Source organism: Lissotriton helveticus, chromosome 5_1, assembly GCF_964261635.1.
Source record: "Lissotriton helveticus chromosome 5_1, aLisHel1.1, whole genome shotgun sequence".
NCBI lineage: Eukaryota > Metazoa > Chordata > Amphibia > Caudata > Salamandridae > Lissotriton > Lissotriton helveticus.
Window position 1 is genome coordinate 1,898,440,657 of NC_136065.1, and position 20,677 is coordinate 1,898,461,333.

A 20,677-nucleotide genomic window follows, 5' to 3' on the forward strand; every position below is an offset into this window, starting at 1 on the left:
AAGAAAAGGTCCCCCAGTCCCCCCAGGCAAGGCAGAAGGGTCCAAAAGAAGTCCATCAGCAATCCAGGGGCTGGGCAGGGCCCAGGGAGGCAAGCCTTCCCCTGGGCCCCAGCAGCAGCAGCACACCCCTGGTAGATTCTAGTCAGGAAAACAAGAACCTTGAGCATGAGGTCACAGCCTCATTTTACACAGAAAATCCCTTTGTCTCTAGGGTGTAGGGTGGGGGCAAAACCAGACGCAGCTGGTTTGGGAGCACTCTGATGGGCTCAGCACCTCTCACTATTCACTGGCCAGGCTAGGGTCATTAGACGCACAAAAGGGGCGGAGCCAGCATTGTGTGGGGAAAGCCCAGCCCTATTTAGGTCCCAGGTGCAGCCCCTCCCTGCCATCAACATGCAGATTCCAGCCATTCACCACCGGGGCAGACCCATCCAGACTCCAGGAGCCTGGCACACCAGCCAGCTCCAGCCAATCACAAGCCAGCACATTCACTGTACAGACAGGCCAACTTCTAGAAGTGGCACTTCCACACTAGACACAATTATGCCGCACACATCATCGCTCAGCATTCAATCACACGAGTCCGCACATACCAAACTCGCACCTGCACTCCCCACGGATCAGGAACTACCAGGGACACATACATTCCCATGCATTCCTATGGGAGGGCAGGCCAATCTCACACACGCACTCAGAGAGGGCATGCACTTTACACTGCGCCACAGTGACAAAGTGCGCAAAGACCAGAAATCATTATAATGAGGTAACCTTACAAGGCAAAAAGTTTAGGGGCGAACCTGCCAGAAGGGCCAAGTCCAACACAACCCCATTCCAGCCAAAATGCAGGGCATACCAATCACCACTGTGATGGACTTCACTGCTTTGGGCGATAAAACACGGACGCGGGCCCGCACTACAGGGACACCCTCCGGTTCTACGCCCTCTTGTTCCACAAAACAAGCACATACCTTTAAAAAAAACAGGCCCAACCAGGCTACCCCACTGGTACTCCTTAGTTGTCCACGGCCAGAACCAGGCCCTAGGCCACCCAGATACTACTGGTCCTTGCCAATCCACAGAGTGGGGGGTAGTAACCCCTGGCCTACAATAGCCATTCTCCACCCTCCTTCTCAGTGCAGTTCCAAACTACCACTGAGCCTCCAACCTAGGGTCCACACCCTCAGGCTGACCAGAGGTCACAGGCAAGAATGCCCCACCCTACCTCTACTTCTGGGGTTGCGCACTCTCCCAGGAGAAGCACCCTCCAGAGCACAACTCTCCCACCAGTTCGGGACCTCACTCCCTCAGCAGCAGTGACCGCGGTCAGACCAGCACAAGAACAGTGTAGCGAGGCGTTGCACGTTGCGGTGCCCTGCCAGTTGCGGTGCAGGCTACGGCTCGTTGACGGCGTTGAGACTGAGTTGGTGAGCGCGGAGGCTGCGTTGCTCGAGGCGGACATTGCTAAGTGCGGTGCCTACAGGACACCAGGCTGGTCATGACAGACGGTCACAGCTCCCTCAGCTGGTCTACCACCTGGGATACAAATTCACCGGATGCACAGGTGTCAGACTCCCTCTGACCCCCTTCCAGAGTTCTGCACCCTCCTACTGTAGAACAGGGTCCCTCCACTTAAGGTAGGCCCCACCTGCTCTCAGGGTAGTACCACAACACTCAGCCAAGAACCCTAAATATCCCTGCTAGGCCTGTACCACCCCTTCTGTGAAACACAGGGTCTCTTCACTTAAGATGAGCCCCACCTCTGTTCACAGGGGTACCCCTAGAAGACAAACCGGCCAGGACTCTGGCTACAGTCGCCCTGCCGTCCAGGACAGGCAAACACCTGAACCTGGCTCCCCAACCTAGGGACGCTACCCTTTGGTTAGATGCCTGGCGCACCAGGACTTCTACAAGTTGAAAACAAAAATCGAAGACTTTCTCTCCTCCTTCAGCAGCAAGGCAACCACTGCAGGCCAATCCCCCAGGTCAGGGACAGTACTCCTCCATACAGCTTACCCGATTGCTTCTCTTCAGGCAGAAGTTTCTTCTTGTAACTTCAGGACACTACTTACAGTTGCCCTTATGTCCAGATCCGGAAACACCGGCTACTGGCTCCCCAACCGAGGGACGTACCCTTTGGTCAGATGCCTGGTGCACCAGGTCTTTCTTGAGGGTGACACATAACTAATGTGCCGTGTACAAGTCTGCCTGTCACTCAGGACAGAAGTGGCTTCACCATGGTCACTCCCCGGAGACACAACCCTTCTGGCTGGCACCACTCCATCTGGACTTCTGCACCCTCCCAACTGGAGCGGTATTGCCAGACACCAGAACTACTGGAACCCTGATTACAGAGATTCCACGTTCTCCAGACACTCTGGAAGATCCTCCTCAAATGACCTATTGGTACAGCCTAGGCCCCCGACCTGATGTTCCCTTCAGAAACAATCAAGGCCCTGAGACTGGGTTTCGGGCACCTGGAGACACGCAGTCCCACCCACTCCTTCTCCACTGATACAGAACGTGAGCCCCTACACCGAGACCTAGCTGGGCTACACTGAACCTCTTCCTACCACGCTGAGCTGGAAGACACCTCAGCCACTCCTTTTGGAATCACTCCATCCCCTATGTCTCTCTCCTCCCAGAAGCTTACCAACTCCAACATACTGTATCTTAACAGACCACAGAAATCAAAAGCAGGCTCCACTTCTGCAGACGTTCTTGGGAAAAGTTTAACACAAGGAACTTAATTGTCTGAGCTAAAACAGTAGTCCACACCAGAGTATTCAGCAAGCTCCCCATCTCAGAGAACTTACACGATTCATCCACACCCACCCCGCCCCGACTGGTAAGGCAGTTTCTACCACCCCAGATTTCTCAACCTGACAACACGTGACACAGGTACCATCACTCCGGGAACGGGAAATGGGACGTTCACATTCATCCAGCGCATCACACATTCATCCCCAAACCCCTCTCAAGACTGGCAAGACAGTTTCTACCGCCCCTGATTTCTCAACCTGACCACCACGTGACACAGGTACCATTACCCTGGGAACTGGATGGGGAACTCATGCACTGGACACACTTATGCTGCCACCACTGGATCCCACCCTACTGGTGAACCCAGAAACACATTTCCACAGAAATGACATATAGACCAAACTTTAAAACAACAATCCCTTTCCATGTGACTATCTAAAAATGCAGAGTTTTGTTTTGGAGCCAGTTATCACTGTGGTACTGCGCAAACACAAGTCCATTTCCCACCGATGACCAACAATGTTAGAAATGGGATTTCTGGTTGGCTAAGTCAGGGCAAGGAAGCCACCCGCCAAAGATAACCCCTGCTCACCCCCTCGGTAGCTTGGCACGAGCAGTCAGGCTTATCTCGGAGGCGACGTGTAAAGCATTTGCGCACGCACCCACCAGCAACAACATTCCAGGCCCCACACGAAAGAAACTCCACACAAGGTTACATAAAAATAGCCATTGAATTATAAACATATCAGAATCATAATCACAGGATGTACATTGTGCCAACTGGCACGGGCAATATTTACAAGGGATTATATGTACAACTGACAGGGCCACATGGACCTCTGTCAGGATCAGCACTTGGTAAAGAAATAGCACTTTTAGAACTTAGAACATTAACTGTAGCACAAAATAATCATGGTAGAACACAACCAGTACCCATTGGTAAATCACTGTACTTTGCAATAGCCTGCGCCATTAAATCCATCACACACAGTATACCATCAGTCTAACTACATTAGACCCTCACCACCTAAGTAAAACCTTACACTAGGGGCGTAAATCACAGAGGGAAGTACAATCTCCCTAACATCACCTAAACAGGTAAAACAACCTCCTATGCATCAAACATATCTAGAGGCATCAGAACAGGGTGCGCAAAACATTCTACACACAGTACATTTCCTAGCACCCTGAAAAGCACATAAATCACATTTAGGACATAAATCCCATTGAGGTCCAGGTTGCGCCACTGCGGCAAAACCTAAACGTAGCAGCTGCCCACTACTTGCTGGGCAGCTGAGGACAGGGACAGGGCCTAAACGCTGCAGCTGGCACTAAGTGCTGCGCAGCTAGGGAAGGCCAAGTAGGGATGAAGGAGTGCGACTCACTCCGGAGTCCAAAGTACATGTCCCTAGGAAAGAAAGGCCTAAACAGTGCAGCTCCCCACTACTTGCTGGGCAGCTGGGAAGCAAATTGCGACAGGGGCTCTCACTAGCCCCTCAGGAACCAAAACTGCGCCAACTGGGAGCCATACGGGGCTCTGACAATGCATAGGACGCAAACGGTGGAGCCCTCAAGGCTCTGCAAACACATGTGCATTTTTGGGAGCCCCCCAGGCTCTAAAAACAACGGGGGCCCTCAGGGGCAGAACACGGGCCCATCTGGAGCCTCGGTGGCTCGAAATAAACTGCCCCCAGGACGTTGGAGCCATGGGGCTCTGAACAACTCATGGGGGGGCGGTGGAGCTACCTAGCTCCTTGAATAAGAATGCCCCCATCGTTGGAGCCATATGAGGCTCGGCAAAATCATTAAACAAAATGTTGGGGCGGCCCAATGCCATCCGGGGCCGCCCTAAATGCACCAAGACGCTGTGCCTTACACAGGCACCAACACACGCAAAGAGCTTCTCCCCCTTCAGCCTTTAAACACTCACTGGGCTGCTGGGGGAGGCTCCTCTTCCTTGGGCGGCGGTCTGGACCACTTCTCCCGGGGCTCCCTCCATCGCATGGGAGCCCCGCACCACTCGCGCTGCTTCCTCCTCCCTGCTGGTGGCCCCGGTGCTCTCCACAGCTCATGGAGCCCCGGGACGCGGGAGGATCTTGTTTCTTCTCTCGGGGCTCGAGGAGGCGGGGTGGGCTCCCGACCTCCTCTCTTCTTCCGGGCTCACTCCGGACTTCCGTCCGGGGGCCCCGCCCACAACCAGGCGGGCCGCAGACGCGGCGGCCATTTTGTTTAACGCGGCTCGGGCCGCGGCTGTGATTCTCTCGGGGGCAAGAGGGGTAGGCACCCTCATAATTAAAAAGGTAAATAGCGGGGTGAGTACCCGCCTTGGGGCACATCAAAACGGGGTGGGCACCTATCATAATAATTAAAGAAAGGCAAATAAAGACGCAGGGTGGGCACCTGCGCACTCGGGGGCATATAAGTGGCAGGAGCGCTTCCCTCCCAGGAAAAACGACAGCACTCTGCCCAGAAAGGAAAATAAAGCGCTCTCCAGGCGCTGGTGGCATAGATAGCACCAACAGGCCCCCAGAGATGACCCCTATGGCAACTAGGGCCCCAGCAACAAGGTCCTCCCAGGTAAAGAAGGAATCCTGGGGGGGGGGAGGGGAGCAGGCAGCTCCTAATAAAGAAAAGGTCCCCCAGTCCCCCCAGGCAAGGCAGAAGGGTCCAAAAGAAGTCCATCAGCAATCCAGGGGCTGGGCAGGGCCCAGGGAGGCAAGCCTTCCCCTGGGCCCCAGCAGCAGCACACCCCTGGTAGATTCTAGTCAGGAAAACTAGAACCCTAGAGCATGAGGTCACAGCATCATTTTACACAGAAAATCCCTTTGTCTCTAGGGTGTAGGGTGGGGGCAAAACCAGACGCAGCTGGTTTGGGAGCACTCTGATGGGCTCAGCCCCTCTCACTATTCACTGGCCAGGCTATGGTCATTAGACGCACCACAGGGGGCGGAGCTGGCATTGTGTGGGGAAAGCCCAGCCCTATTCAGGTCCCAGGTGCAGCCCCTCCCTGCCATCAACATGCAGATCTCCCCATTCTTTTCTTTCTTTAAATTCTTTATTTCGGCATAAATGCCATAAAAGAGCAATGCATACTTTACATTACATTTCATTGAGCTAAAACGTATCATTACATAAAAAACTTTAGTTAAAAAATGCAATTCCAGTTGGGAAATAATTGGAGCGGAAACAATACATTCACAAGTCATAGAATGGACCACTTTATCAATTCCAAGCAAATAATTCAGTTACAATTGATGCCCCATTTTTTTCCTTAGATAAAAAATAGAAAGTAAGAATATACTGACACTAAATATTATCTGTTGAGATGTGTTTGTTGTTAGGATTCTCAGAGCCTGTGAACATGACCTCAAGCCTAAAAGTAGGCAAATAGGTTTAATCCATCTCTTTCTTGCCTGAGCGTAAAAAGGGCAAAAAAGGAGGATATGTTGCTCGTTTTCAATCTGGTTATGATCACACATACAGCAATTTTCATCCATTACTGGGGTTGCTACATCACGTTTCCTAGCCCAACGAGCCAAAGTAGTTTTAATTAATAAGTTTCCATATCCAAGCTTTAAAAATAACGTTTTGGCAAGTGGGGGCTCTATTTCATCCATAAAAATCTCGTACAGAGGTTCGTCCTTAAAATTTAGGAACTTTGAAACTAAGGTCCCACTAGTTCTATTGCTTACAGTCCTGTTTAATATGAAGCTCCAAAAGGCCCTTTTTAAAACTAATTTGGGGTTGGCGGGTAATTGCTCAGGGTTCTCCCAAAAATGTTTCAGTCCTATATTACTCAACCAGGTCTTAATATGCCTTAGCCATGGGGTGGCAGCCTGGCTGTCAAGTATCATAACTTCTTTTAGCCCGTCTCTATAGTCTTGAAGTTCAGGAACATGCCATAATCTAACCCACAGCATTAAGGGTCGAATCAAGACTTGGTGATCGGTTCTTTTGAAGTTTAGGTCCAATTCCAAGGGCACTAATGGAGTACCTCTCGGAACCCTTACCAAACTTCGCATAAAATTGTTGTCTAGGATACCAAAAGTTTCCTTGGAACCGGGACCCCATATTTCTGCCCCGTAAAGGACTGATGATTGGACCTTGGATTAAAATAATTCCATCACTGGGGACACCGCTTTGCTAGTGCTCAGACTTTGCTCCCTAAGAATTGGTTTAGCATTCTGAGCAAAGATTAATTTACTTTTATCCATTTGGGCTTTCCAGGTAAAGTTTGAATCCAAAGTCACCCCCAGGTATAGAAAATGGGGGACTGATTCCAATTTTTCACCATTTAATGTTAAACAGCCCTTATCTGGTTTTATCGGATTTAGGGTCATACATTTGGTCTTCTTCCCATTGATTTCCAACCCCTTTTGGCTACAATATTCATTAAAAGTATCTAATAATGTCTGTAAGCCATTTTTCGTTTGGGAAATCAAAATGGTATCATCAGCAAATAGTAGCGATGTCACCTTTTCGCCGTTCAATTTAGGAGAGTCATTTTTGCATCTCTCTAAAAAGGAGGGAATATCATTTACGAAGAGGGAGAAGAGCGTAGGAGCCAGGACGCAGCCCTGGCGGACTCCACGCTCGATGGGTATCTTTTGAGTTAGTTCACCATTTGGGCCCCATCTAATTCTCGCGAAATTCCCTACATGCAGCTCTTTAATCTGAGTGACAAGATTATTTGGCATGCCTGCTGCACTCAAAGTTTTCCATAAGAGATTGCGAGGCACCAGATCAAATGCTGCCCTTAAATCAACAAAGGCAACATATAAATGACACCTTTTAATCACCACGTACTTCCAATAGAGGCAGCAGAATCTAAAAATCTGGTCTATTGTGCTGACTTTAGATCTGAATCCAGCTTGGAATTTGGTCAAAATTGTATTTTCATCTAGCCAATTACTCACGCGTAATAAAATATGTTGTGAGTACATTTTCTGTAAGATATCCATTAAACTTATTGGCCGATAATTACATGGGTCCATCCTATCTCCTTTTTTAAAGATTAAAACAATTTCCGCTCCCTTCCAACTTTCAGGAAATTCTAAAGTGCAAGAAAATGTATTGCACAAATAATTAATATAGGGTACCCATACTCCTAAGTCATGCTTGTATAAATCCCCCGGAATCTTATCCAAGCCTGGGGCTTTTCCTGATTTAATTTGGGTTATTGCCAGCTCGGTTTCGCCTAAAGTAAAAACCAGCTGGTCTACTGGAGATTCGTAGTTTGCCACACCAGCCAGCTCCAGCCAATCACAAGCCAGCACATTCACTGCACAGACAGGCCAAAGTCTAGAAGTGGCACTTCCACACTAGACACAATTATGCCGCACACATCATCTCGCAGCATTCAATCACAGGAGTCCGCACATACCAAACTCACACCTGCACTCCCCACGCATCAGGAACTACCAGGGACACATACATTCCCCATGCGTTCCTATGGGAGGGCAGGCCAATCTCACACATGCACTCAGAGAGCGCACACACTTTACACTGCGCCACCGTGACAAAGTGCGCAAAGACCAGAAATCAATATAAGGAGGTAACCTTACAAAGCAAAAAGTTCAGGGGCGAACCTGCCAGAAGGGCCAAGTCCAACACTCGCATTCCCTGGTTTTTCAGTGCCTTCTCACTCTCCCTAGTGCCCTTGTCTCTTTACTCTCCCTGGTGCCCCGGTGCCTCACGCTCCCTGATTTTTCAGTGCCTTCTCACTCTCCCTGGTGCCCTTGTGTCTTCACTCTCCCTGGTGCCCCGGTGCCTCACATTCCCTGTTTTTTTGGTGCCTCCTCATGCTCCCCGGTGCCCTGGTGCCTCACTCTCCCTGGTGCCTCAGTGCCTCAAGCTCCCTGGTGCCCTAGTGTCCTCATGTTCCCTGATGCCCCAGTGCCTAACGCTCCCTGGTGCCTCACGCTCCTTGGTGCCCCAGTGCCTCACGCTCCCTGGTGCCTCACGTTCCCAGGTGCCTCACGCTCACTGGTGTCCCAGTGCCTCATGCTCCCTGGTGCCTCACCTTCCCTGGTGTCCTAGTGCCTCATGCTCCCTGGTCTTTCAGTGCCTCACGATCCCTGGTGCCTCACACTCCCTGGTGTCCCAGTGCCTCTCGCTCCCTGGTGCCTCACGCTCCCAGGTGCTTCATGCTCCCTGGTGCCCCAGTGTCTTCAGACTCCCTGGTGTCCCAGTGCCTCACGCTCCCTGGTTTTTCAGTGCATCCACACTTTTCCTGGTGCTCTTGTGTCTTCACGCTCCCTGGTGTACCAGTGCCTCCCTGGTGCTCCAGTGCCTCATGCTCCCTGGTGCTCCAGTGCCTCACGCTCCCAGGTGCCTCATGCTCCCTGGTGTCCCATTGCCTCACGCTCCCTGGTGACTCACGCTCCCTGGGGCCCCAGTGCCTCAAGCTCCCTGGTTTTTCAGTGCCTCCTCACTCTCCCTCATGCCCTTTTGTCTTCACACTCCCTGCTGCCCCAGTGTCTTCACGCTCCCTGGTGCCCCAGTGCCTCACGCTCCCTGATTTTTCAGTGCCTTCTCACTCTCCCTGGTGCCCTTGTGTCTCCACTCTCCCTGGTGCCCCGGTGCATCACGCTCCCTGGTTTTTCAGTGCCTTCTCACTCTCCCTGGTGCCCTTGTGTCTTCACTCTCCCTGGTGCCCCGGTGCCTCGCACTCCGTGTTTTGTTTGGTGCCTCCTCATGCTCCCCGGTGCCCTGGTGCCTTACGCTCCCTGGTGCTCACGTGCCTCACGCACCCTGGTTTTTCAGTGCCTCCTCACTCTCCCTGGTGGTCTTCTGTCTTCACGCTCCCTGTTGCCCCAGTGTCTTCACGCTCCCTGGTGTCCCAGTGCCTCACCCTCCCTGGTGCTCCGATGCCTCACGCTCCCAGGTGCTTCATGCTCCCTGGTGTCCCAGTGTCTTCAGACTCCCTGGTGTCCCAGTGCCTCACGCTCCCTGTTTTTTCAGTGCCTCTTCACTCTCCCTGGTGCCCTTGTGTCTTCACGCTCCCTGTTGCCCCAGTGTCTTCACGCTCCCTGGTGCCCCAGTGCCTTATGCTCTCTGGTTTTTCAGTGCCTTCTCACTCTTCCAGGTGCCCTTGTGTCTTCAATCTCCCTGGTGCCCCAGTGCCTCACGGTCCCTGGTTTTTCAGTGCATCCACACTTTTCCTGGTGCCCTTGTGTCTTCACGCTCCATGGTGCCCCAGTGCCTTATGCTCTCTGGTTTTTCAGTGCATCCTCACTCTCCCTGGTGCCCTTGTGTCTTCACGCTCCCTGGTGCCCCAGTGCCTCCCGCTCCCTGGTGCCCCAGTGCCTCATGCTCCCTGGTGCTCCAGTGCCTCAAGCTACCAGGTGCCTCATGCTCCCTGGTGCCCCAGTGCCTCACGCTCCCTGTTTTTTCAGTGCCTCCTCACTCTCCCTGGTGCCCTTGTGTCTCCACGGTCCCTAGTGCCCCAGTGTCTTCACGCTCCCTGGTGCCCCAGTGCCTCACGCTCTCAGGTGCCTCACGCTCCCTGGTGCCCCAGTGTCTTCACGCTCCCTGATGCCCCAGTGCCTCACGCTTCCTGGTATTTCAGTACCTCCTCACTCTCCCTGGTGCCCTTGTGTCTTCACGCTCCCTGGTGCCCCAGTGCCCCAGTGCCTCCCGCTCCCTGGTGCTCTAGTGCCTCACACTCCCTGGTGCCCCAGTGTCTCACACTCCCTGGTGCCTCACACTCCCTGTTTTTTCAGTGCCTCCTCACTCACCCTGGTGCCCCAGTGCCTCACGCTCCCTGGTGCCTCAGTGCCTCACGCTCCCTGGTGTCCCAGTGCCTCACGCTCCCTGGCGTCCCAGTGCCTCACGCTCCCTAGTGCCTCACGCTCCCTGTTTTTTCAGTGCCTCCTCACTCTCCCTGGTGCTCCAGTGCCTCCCGCTCCCTGGTGCTCCAGTGCCTCACGCTCCCAGGGGCCTCATGCTTCCTGGTGCTCCAGTGCCTCATGCTCCCAGGAGCCTCATGATCCCTGATGTCCCAGTGCCTCATGCTCCCTGGTGTCCCAGTGCCTCACGCTCCCTGTTTTTTCAGTGCCTCCTCACTCACCCTGGTGCCCCAGTGTCTTCACGCTCCTGGTGCCCCAGTGCCTCACGCTCCCTGGTGCCCCAGTGTCTTCACGCTCCATGATGCCCCAGTGCCTCACGCTTCCTGGTTTCTCAGTGCCTCCTCACTCTCCCTGGTGCCCCTGTGTCTTCACGCTCCCTGGTGCCCCAGTGCCTCCCTCTCCCTGGTTCTCTAGTGCCTCACACTCCCTGGTGCCCCAGTGCCTCACGCTCCCTGGTGCCTCACGCTCCCTGTTTTTTCAGTGCCTCCTCACTCACCCTGGTGCCCCAATGTCTTCACGCTCCTGGTGCCCCAGTGCCTCACGCTCCCTGGTGTCCCAGTGCCTCACGCTCCCTGGTGTCCCAGGGCCTCATGCTCCCTGGTGCCTCATGCTCCCTGTTTTTTCAGTGCCTCCTCACTCTCCCTGGTGCCCCAGTGCCTCCCGCTTCCTGGTGCTCCAGTGCCTCACGCTCCCAGGAGCCTCATGTTTTTAAAGTGCCTCCTCACTCTCCCTGGTGCCCTTGTGTCTCCACGATCCCTCGTGCCCCAGTGTCTTCACGCTCCCTGGTGCCCCAGTGCCTCACGCTCCCTGGTGCCTCACACTCCCACTCCCTGGTGCCTCACACTCCCTGGTGTCCCAGTGCCTCACACTCCCTGGTGCCTCACACTCCCTGGTGTCCCAGTGCCTCACGCTCCCTGGTGCCTCACGCTCCCTGGTGTCCCATGCCTCACGCTCCCTGGTCTCCCTGGGGCCTCATGCTCCCTGGTGTCTCACGCTCCCTGGTGCCTCACACTCCCTGGTGCCTCACACTCCCTGGTGTCCCAGTGCCTCACACTCCCTGGTGCCTCACACTCCCTGGTGTCCCAGTGCCTCACGCTCCCTGGTGCCTCACACTCCCTGGTGTCCCAGTGCCTCACGCTCCCTGTCGCCTCATGCTCCCTGGTGTCCTAGTGCCTCATGCTCCCTGGTGTCCCAGTGCCTCACGCACCCTGGTGCCTCACGCTCCCTGGTGCCTCATGCTCCCTGGTGTCCTAGTGCCTCACGCTCCCTGGTGCCTCTCGCTCTCTGGTGTCCTAGTGCCTCACGCTCCCTGGTGTCCTAGTGCCTCGCGCTCCCTGGTTCCTAACGCTCTCTGGTGTCCTAGTGCCTCATGCTCCCTGGTGTCCCAACGCCTCACGCTCCCTGGTGCCTCATGCTCCCTGGTGCCTCACGCTCCCTGAGGTCCTAGTGCCTCACGCTCCCTGGTGCCTCACGCTCCCTGGTGTCCTAGTGCTTCACGCTCCCTGGTGCCTCACGCTCTCTGGTGTCCTAGTGCCTCACGCTCCCTGGTGCCTCCCACTCCCTGGTGTCCCAGTGCCTCACGCTCCCTGGTGTCCTAGTGCATCACGCTCTCTGGTGCCTCACGCTCTCTGGTGTCCTAGTGCCTCTTGCTCCCTGGTGTCCCAACGTCTCACGCTCCCTGGTGCCTCACGCTCCCTGGTGCCTCACGCTCCCTGGTGTCCTAGTGCCTCACGCTCCCTGGTGCCTCACGCTCCCTGGTGTCCTAGTGCCTCGCGCTCCCTGGTGCCTCACGCTCCCTGGTGTCCTAGTGCCTCACGCTCCCTGGTCTCCCTGGTGCCTCACGCTCCCTGGTGCCTCACGCTCCCTGGTGCCTCACACTCCCTGGTGTCCCAGTGCCTCACACTCCCTGGTGCCTCACACTCCCTGGTGTCCCAGTGCCTCACGCTCCCTGGTGCCTCACGCTCCCTGGTGTCCTAGTGCCTCATGCTCCCTGGTCTCCCAGTGCCTCACGCTCCCTGGTGCCTCACACTCCCTGGTGTCCCAGTGCCTCACGCTCCCTGGTGCCTCACGCTCCCTGGTGTCCTAGTGCCTCATGCTCCCTGGTCTCCCAGTGCCTCACGCTCCCTGGTGCCTCACACTCCCTGGTGTCCCAGTGCCTCACGCTCCCTGGTGCCTCACACTCCCTGGTGTCCTAGTGCCTCATGCTCCCTGGTCTCCCAGTGCCTCACGCTCCCTGGTGCCTCACACTCCCTGGTGTCCTAGTGCCTCATGCTCCCTGGTCTTTCAGTGCCTCACACTCCCTGGTGCCTCACACTCCCTGGTGTCCCAGTGCCTCACGCTCCCTGGTCTCCCAGTGCCTCACGCTCCCTGGTGCCTCACACTCCCTGGTGTCCCAGTGCCTCACGCTCCCTGGTGCCTCACGCTCCCTGGTGTCCTAGTGCCTCATGCTCCCTGGTGTCCCAGTGCCTCACGCTCCCTGGTGCCTCACGCTCCCTGGTGCCTCACGCTCCCTGTTTTTTCAGTGCCTCCTCACTCTCCCTGGTGCCCTTGTATCTTCACTCTCCCTGGTGCCCTTGTGTCTTCACTCTCCCTGGTGCCCTTGTATCTTCACTCTCCCTGGTGCCCTTGTATCTTCACTCTCCCTGGTGCCCTTGTGTCTTCACTCTCCCTGTTGCCCTTGTGGGGAGGAGAGAGGGTGCATTCCATTAGAAGCTCTGCCTCTCACCCGTTCTGTTAATATTTTGGAAGAAGCATCACATTAGTTTCAGCAGAACAAAATCGGCGTTTGGGGGTGAAACGCTCAGACGTCTGCCGCAGCTACAATGGACCAGATCCAGGAAGGACCTCTGAACACAGCACAGAGCTTTACACGTCATCCTCTTAGGCAGAGGCATCCAACATAGAGCATGCAAAGCCTTCGGGCGATTTACTCCCTTTTTATATTTCACATGTTTTACTTAATCTTGCATTCCCTAAGATTGTCAGCTATTTACACCATGTTGTGTTTCTATATTTCTTGCTTCGGGTGTCTTATTACTGTTGTGTAGTGCCTGCTTTGAACTGAGCCGCCTCCAGCTGTTTATAAAATGCCATGATGAAGAGCTCTGGAGTTGATGATGAAGGCAATGCGAGTGTCTAGCAGTGCCTGTCAGTGGCTCATAAAGGTGTTAAGACTGTATGGTCATACAATCCTTGGCCTCTCTGCAGAGCGCACAGGGCAATGGTCCAATATTCCAGCTGTAATTGTGATTCTTTGCAAAGGTGGGCAAAGGAGGGACACAGTTGTCAAAATATTAGCAAGTCGAAAGTAAAAGAAAATGCGGATCTTACAGGTGGGTGGATGTTTGGTGTTCTTTGATGGGTGATGAAGAGAAGGAGATGCGAGGAAGTGCATTCAGGAGAAAGGGAGAAGAGGGCACTGACCAGATATGGAGAGTAAAAGAGTGTCAAAGTATTTGTTTCTGTGGGTGGTAAGAGCCACCTCTCTAGGCTGCTCTGGCTAGGAAGCATACCTTTCCTGTGGTCAGAGTATTTGTGTTTCTGGGTAGTAAGAGGGTCCTCTCCAGGTTGCTCTGGCTAGTAAGGATACCTTTCCTCGGATCAAAGTATTTTCTTCTGTGGGTAGTAAGTGGGGCCTCGCTAGGGTGCAGTGGCTGGTAATGGGCTGTGAGACTCCTCCCGTACCTGGTGTACATGTATTGCTCAGATGAAAAAACACAATTAGACAGACTAGAGTTGAAAAAGTAAATTATACTAATCCAAAATCCAGTGGTATGACTTGCGTTGTAATGGTAAGCCGCGTAACAATGCGGTCATTGTAATGACCGTGTTGTAATGGCATGTGCTGTAAACGCATGTGTTGTAACGTGGCCTATTCAGACTGAAAATAAGGGGTGTGACTGAGACACTTTGAAGACCTCCTCCCCTTACACAGGTTTCAGTCATGTTTAATTCACAATCTTATTATCTCAGAATTAACATATTTTCAATATTACCTATTCACAACAAAGTCATTGTTTTTATTAATTTATCTTAAACGGCTAACAGCCATTGACAAAGCCAATAGTTCTGCCTGGTTTTAGGTGCATATAATTTGTTGTGCTATATATCTGGATGCAATACCAAAATAGCAGTGGCAACGTGGTATCCACCCAAAAAAAAACTCCCCTTGGAAAACTATGATGACCATAGTGTCCAGAGTAATATGAGTTTGTTTGTTGGTTAATTTGAAAATAAACTGAGTTGGATCCTTTGGCATCTATGGGTGTGTGGAAGGGTGTGTCGGTTTTCATTGAGCCGGGTTGCCCCATGCCTGGGATATGTGGATTGCATCGCTAGCCAGGTACATGGTTATGATGCACTATTATGCAGGTGAAGATGTAGTGTGTTTAAGTCAACGTTATCTGAGTGGCTACAAGTTGCATGTTTGTGTAATGAAGGGGGAATACAGATGAGCTGACAAAGCTATCTCTAGGTTGTGTCTGTCTGTAGTGAATGTGGAGTACCGTGTAGTTGGCAGTACTTTCTCTAAGTTGTATGTTGGTGTAGTCAATGTGGAGTATTATAGAGATGCAGGGCTTTGTTTAGGTTGTATGTTGATGTTGTGAATGTGGAGTATTATTGAGATGGAGTGATTTGTCTAGATTGTATGTTGGTGTAGTGGATGGGGAGTATTATTGAGTTGCGGTGCTTTGTTTAGGTTGTATGTTGGTATAGTGAAGGGGTAGATTATTGTTGAGACGCAGTGCTTTGTCTAAATTGTATGTTGGTGTAGTGAAGGGGTAGTATTGTCGAGTTGGCAGTGCTGTGTCTAGGTTGTATGTCGGTGTACCGAAGGGGTAGTATTATTGAGCTGCAGTGCTTTGTCTAGGTTGTATGTTGGTGTACCAAAGGGGTAGTATTATTGAGCTGCAGTGCTTTGTCTAGGTTGTATGTTGGTGTACCAAAGGGGTAGTATTATTGAGCTGCAGTGCTTTGTCTAGGTTGTATGTTGATGTAGTAAACATGTAGTATTGTTGAGTTGGTAGTGCTTTGTCTAGGTTGTATGTTGATGTACCGAAGGGGTAGTATTATTGAGTTGCAGTGCTTTGTCTAAGTTGTATGTTGGTGTAGTGAAGAGGTAGAATTGTTGAGTGGGCAATGCTTTGTCTAGGTTGTATGTTGGTGTAGTGAAGGGGTGGTATTGTTGAGTTGGCAGTGCTTTCTCTAAGTTGTATGTTGGTGTAGTCGATGTGGAGTATTATTGAGAAGATGTAGTGCTTTGTCTAGGTTGTATGTTGATGTAGTGAAGGGGTAGTATTGTTGAGTTTGCACTACTTTGTCTAGGTTGTATGTTGGTGTAGTTAAGGGGTAGAGTATTGAGATTGAGTGCTTTGTCTAGATTGTATGTAGGTGTAGTTAAGGGGTAGAGTATTGAGATTGAGTGCTTTGTCTAGATTGTATGTAGGTGTAGTGGGTGTGGAGTATTATTGAGATGGAGTGCTTTGTCTAGGTTGTATGTTGGTGTAGCGAAGGGGTAGTTTTGTTGAGTTGGCAGTGCTTTGTCTAGGTTGTATCTTGGTGTACTGAAGGGAAAGTACAGTTCAGTTGGCAGTGCTTGTCTTTAGGCCATGTTATGTGCATGACAGTGCCAGAACAAGGCCTAGTGTGTTCTGTTTGAGGAGGGCACATTTTACATGTGATTGGAGAGGTGCTGTGGTGTAGCTATTGTTGGGTGAAAGTGGTACTACATACCATGATGATACCATAATAGCAGACTACATATCTGTGCCATGTTGGATGTATCTTACCAAATCTGTCCAATGTGTGCCTTTGTCTCTGTTTGCAGGCTGCTGCCCCCGAGAGGGTGTTTGTGACCTTCATGTGTGTTTGTGGGTGCTGTTGGTGCAATTGAGCCTGGCTTCTCCGTCCCATGTTCTGTCTTGCTAGAAGTACATGGGTGGCATTACAAGAGGTGCAGGCTGATCCTGGAACTCAATGCCTAATTTGAGCCGGTGGTTTCCGGACTCGGCACTGGCATTTTATTGTCAACCCCCGGGGCTTGGAAGGTCCGCCACAAGGTGGTGCTGTTTTCTAGTTGACAGATGACCACAATAACAGTCAATTATTCATTCAATATACATTAAAAATTACCATTACCTTCTGCCCAAGCCATTGTTGCAGCTTTGGGGGTCATGTATAGTCTGAATTACACACCTGCAGGAGTGTGCTGTTTAGTAGTTGTGTTGTAACTATCATTGGCAGCATGGTAGGGGCAAGGTGTGGTGCAAGCTGCAGTGGCCGACCGGCGAGAGCCCAGGCACTTCTGTTTTTTTGTACAGATTAAGCACTTAACCTGCAGGTGATTGGATCAGGGCGGTTCTGGGCCCCGCCCCGTGCCCATGGAGAGGACTTCTACGGGCTTCCTGCCGGGGGTTAACACGGGGTGGGCTGCAGCGGCAATGACGCAGGCTACCTGGGAAGAGCGCAGGCGAACTTTCAGAGCCTTAAGAAAAATGACTCGCTGAAGAGATATTTATAAACGTGTGACTTCAGAGAAGTAATGCAGAGAGAGAGAGAGATGTTGTCGTCCTCTTCCCAGAAAACATCCCTGGAGAAGCCGCGTTGCCGCGGTAAATAGTCCGGGGGGACGTCTTTCCTCTGGTTGGATGACATTCTCTTTCTTCTCTCGAGCTCCTGTGATCAGATTGGGTGATATCTGCTTTATTGCACCCCTGCGCTCCCCTCTCCCTTCCGCCGCACTGGCAGTCACGCAGGTTCTCTTGAAGAGCTGGGAATTAAAGTTGACGGATCCGTCCACGTGGGCAGGTGCCCGTGTTTCGAACCCTCACTTTTAATTATGTGACGCCCGAATGCATTGTGGGAGCTTTAGTCTGCGAGCAGCGAAATCGAATAACTTGAGTTAGTACCCTGATAATTTGTGAAAGGAAAGAACAGGGCGAGAAACAAGGCAGCCTGCGGATTTAGAGCGATCTGGGAACTCTAGCTGGTGCTACTATAAAAGTCAGTGATCCTCAATGTGCCAGCCTCATGAGGATGAAAGATGAAAGAGTTGAAACTATCAGCCTAGTACAGTTGTATATAGATCTCCGCAGCAGGCACTTTAACCTACTGAGATCGGACAGGCTATAATGCACAGATCTCCCCTATTTAACCCTGTTGTCTCCAAAGTTTTGGAACTTTAGCTACATTGGATCAGTTTCATAAGGAGGCTGACCTCACAGTGGGATGAGATGCTGGCGAGTCTGGCATTTTAGGAGAATGCGCTCCCTGGACTCAAGCAGAGGCTTTAGGCCTGGATTTCCCCCATCCCTGGAGTTACCGATGTAAGGGGTATTGATGACGTCAGAGGTGGGGAAGATCCAGGCCATTACGAGTTGGATCCTGGGGGTCACCTTAAAAATGAGGAATTACTATGGGGAACTGATAAGCCCGGGTGATATTCCCCCGGCAATTCCTGATTTCTCCCCCAGATTTTCACACAGAGATTCGCTGAAATCCCAATGTGCAAATAAACTGGTCTGCGGTAACTGATGTTACCGCCCCCTCGGAATTAAGAGGGCACTTGTAATGAGGGCGAAAGTCTCAAAAATAACTTGTCTGAACTCCCTCTCTTAAAAACATCATGTGTACAAACTAGAGTGCCACCAGTGTAAGACAAAAAAAGTCCCTCCTTGACTATTACAGTACAGTAGAAAAAACACACAATATTTGATACAAACGTCTCCCTATTTTCTGAGTATTTTGACCAAACAAAGAGCATGGCGCTTCCTAATGGAATGCATTGGGGATAGAATTTAAGTCTTCTGCTTGGCTGCAATGGAAGTCTTCACCACCAATAGGAGGCTTTGGTTACACATAATTATTTGGAATAACAACATTGTGTTCAGTAATTCAACAGGGAGCAGATTAATCGTTCTTAATCTTTCTTTTGGGAGTAAATGTAGATTGCCACATCAAGGTTACTCTATCCATATCTGGCCTTTTGTTCCAAAATGTTGTCAGCTGTGGTTGTCCAGATAGTTTATTTCATTGTAGGTATTTCCATATAGTCAGATATAACATGAACTCTATTCACACAGGTTTTGGAAATAATAGAAAGTGTAGTTCAGTTGTAGTCAACAAGTAAAGCCCAGGCTAGATTCATTATGTCCCATGACATGGAGCAATATGGTAACTCTCCTAAACAGAAAAGTAAACAGCAGCAGACTTGTACTGATTGTAAAATAACAGTACCTTTGCTATTCAAACCTTTAGAAGAGCTTGTTGGAAGTGTCTTGGCTGTAAGTGCAAATTTTTTTTTAGGGTGGTCTTTGGCGGGCATCTGGTAAAGACCTACATACCTGCCCTTCTGCCAGACTTACTTATGGTGTTTTAAGTGCACTTTGTGAGGTGCAGATATCTGTAAAGGAACCAGGTGACTTTATGTTTACAGTCTTGGATTTCACTTTTACATATAATTTCAGGTGTGTTAGTTCAACTGGGTCAATGGGAGTGAACCAGGACAGCAACGCTAACAATGGAGGAGGTTGTGAACATGAACCATGGAGTCTTCTGGTATCCATTGGATACCTCCAATATTCTGGCCTGTTGGTACTGAGGGGAGATCCACTTGGTGCAGTGCCAGGATTGGACCTGACCCATTGTGTCTGGAAGAAGGAGTGTGTATCTGGAGTTACCTCCTCCACCCTACCTGGTCCCTTGCCTGGCACATATGTGGATATACCAAAGGCAGGGTTGAGGTCTTTATACCACAAAGATACAAAAATAAGTATATAAAACTAAACACCCACTAGGAACGTCAGGCCCAGCACTAACCTAGACACACATACAATACTTTGTGGAAGGTCTAGGGGATCCCTTACGTGAGCAGGCAAAGGCACAGCAGGAGCATTCTTAGGATGAGTGGGATGAAACTTGTGGTGTCTAGGCCTCGTGATATCTGGGGAGGGGTGGCCCACCTCATATTTTCCAGGAGTCGGACAAGGAACGTCATGTGTCGTGGACTGGTTGATGGACCCTGGACAGGGTTTTGAAATCATTTTTTTCTGGGCCTGGTTGCCAGTGTGCAGCCAAGATATGGAAAGTTACCTGTGTTCTTTTCATCAAGTGGTATAGAGTGGCTACTCTTATATTGTCATAACACTACAGTTTGTATCATAGAAAGAGATGGTGATATAGTTAAGCGCTGGGTATTGCCCGGACCCATTAGAAATGCAAGAGTAAGCAGTGCTTAATTTATGCCAGTGTTTGCCGAGGCTCAGCATTGTTTTTATTTCTTGATACCGGCACTATTTTTTATATTCCACCACATGGCGGCTGTGTCTGTTTATTTTTGAACACAGCACATCAGTAGTGTGTTAGAAATTGAATATGCATAAAACAATACCAACACGCTCAGGCCATTGGATGACCTGAAAAAGTACAACGTGTCACATGTGTAGGAGTGTGATTTTTAGCAGCTGCTGTTTGTACTGGAACTGTGACAGTGCTGGCACAGACAGTGGATCATTTTAAAAGCACAGGGACGCGTCATATTAACAATACTACCCATCAGTGTGCCTTGCCTGGCGTCTCATTGCAACGGTGCCTGCGTGATGGGGATGATTGATTTTGTGCATGAAGGTGTCCCTTCCTGCACAAAAACAATAATTAATGGCATTTTTCTCTTTCTATGTGTGGTTCAGAATGCAGAACACATAGAAAGAGGAAACAGATAAGTATTTCTCCTTGTTGCACCACGTTTACGCCTCCCTTGGGGAGGCGTAGGATTCTGGCGGATTCCCAGCTTCACAAAACATTGTCAATCTGGTCATGTGTGAGGTTCCTTGGATGTTGTATGGGAACATCCACAGCAACACACATGGAATGCCCCTTTCACACAGAGTAATGTGTCAAAGGGACCCAAATTTACCAGGCCATAAAAAGTCAAACAGTGTGACTTTACGTGGCATTGTAAAAATGAGCAGGTACACTGCGCTACCGGTGCGTCAAAAAAAAAAAGGACACATCGGCGGCTCAATGGCCTTGTAAATATGGTGCTTTGTTTGGAGGTGAGCGTGCTATCG